The following is a 1828-nucleotide window of genomic DNA, read 5'->3' as shown; positions in this document are numbered from 1 at the left end:
GGGTGAGGATGGGGGTGGAGAGAGGGACAGAGAGAGAGGGGCAGGCAGAGGGGAAGACACAAAGTAGATTGATATTGCTATTCGCTATTAGAGAGCCTGGATATAGGACAGGCCAGATCATTCTTTCCAAACCAAAACAGCTTTCATCCATCACTAACATTTCTGGGTTTGTTTCTGTTTTATTATAAATATTCGAAGAAAGATAAACAGACAAGAAAGACTGTTTGTACAGTACACAGACCCCGATAGAAAATACAGAGTGGGGAAGAGAGCCAACAACCAACAAGGTAACAAGGAGAGCCCAACGCGGGAGAGGACCAGCTGGTGGCAGGTGCCCTCCTGGGTCGGCTTGAGCACAGAGCAGTGCGGCCTCCCCCCGGCTGACAGGCCCGCGCAGGCTGGCCTTCCTTCCACGGGGTGAAAGGGCAGACGTGATAAATGATTCATGGGGCATTCACCTCAGTAACCCAATACAAGAAGCTTGCTATTGATCGAGATATCCTGCTTTTAAAAACACCTTCCCACCCCAAATGTGATCTCACAATAGGACCCCACTGTCAGAACCCAGGCCCGGAGCGGGGTTAGGGGTGTGCACCGCTGGGGCTGGGGCTAGGGCTGGGTCAGTTTCCCTCCAGGGGCCCTTCTCACCAAACCCATGTTCCTCCTGAGGCCGGCAGCAAGGTTTAAAAACATTCCTGTCCTGCACTGCACTGTCATCCACTCGTGAAAAAGAAAATATTTAAAAAGAATTCAAATTCATGAGAGAGAAGGTCAGCCTAGGACAAAACCAGCGTCCTTCCCAGGAGTGACCAGGGGACCACCGGGGGACGGCAGCTCTAACTCAGTCCCAAACGGCAAAGTCAGGGAGTGAAGCTCATCACCTCCCAAAGGCGTCCTTACTTTAGTGTGTTCAGAACAGCAAGGCTGTGAGGACTGTTCGATTCAGGTGGTGGTGGCGGTGGGAGTGGTGGCAGCAGCCATGTATTTCCTGCTCCCTCTAACTTGTTTAAGTTTACAATCAGAGATTGCATAGAATTTAAGTTTTCCATCAAAAAATGAAAATTCTCTACATGAGAGTCCTACTTGGTGAAAACCAGCTATGGCCACGCAGCTGCCAAGAGACGCATCCCTTCCATTGAGCGAGGGCTCCGGGTCCTGCAGGTGTCGGACACGCAGGGAGGGGCGGGCAGCCGTCTGACCAGGCGGCATTGCGATGGTTTGCAGGTGGTGGAGGAGTTCAGTGCTTTCCTGAGGCTGCTCGGACTGTAGCCCAGGCCGAGGTGAGGGCTGAGGGTTCCTGGCTCCCAGGCCTGCGTGTTGGTGACAAGACCCACACCTCCCAGGAACATGGCAAACCTTTGATTGCTTGAGGTCATTTCATTAGTAAACACACACACACATGCATGCACACCCACGTGCACCCACCCCCACACACACCCACGTTTGCACCCAGTCTCCTATCTATTAACAAGAACTCCCCCAGCCACGATAGCTGCGGGCCTGGCTCCCAGGCAGCTGCAGAGTCTGGTAAAAGGAGATGCAGGTGGCAAACCGTGGGGCACACACAGGGTGCCCTCCTTCCTCCTCTGGCTGCCCCACCGGCAGCTGCCTCTGCTCCGCAGACAAGGCCCCGAAAGGCTGTGCCCGCTGTCCTCTCACCTGTCTCTTCCTTCGAGGTCACACTCACAAAAGACCAAACCAAACCAAGAATAGTAAAAACCAGAAAGGAAAAAAGACACGTTTACCCCTGGAACCTGTGAGTTAACTGGTTGGGGGATCTGGAACGTGAGACGCCCAACCTTGTTCTTCCCCAGACGCTTCTGCCCCT

Source organism: Myotis brandtii, unplaced genomic scaffold (genome assembly GCF_000412655.1).
Source record: "Myotis brandtii unplaced genomic scaffold, ASM41265v1 scaffold1074, whole genome shotgun sequence".
In the NCBI taxonomy this organism is placed as follows: domain Eukaryota; kingdom Metazoa; phylum Chordata; class Mammalia; order Chiroptera; family Vespertilionidae; genus Myotis; species Myotis brandtii.
This window is presented reverse-complemented; position numbering follows the sequence as displayed.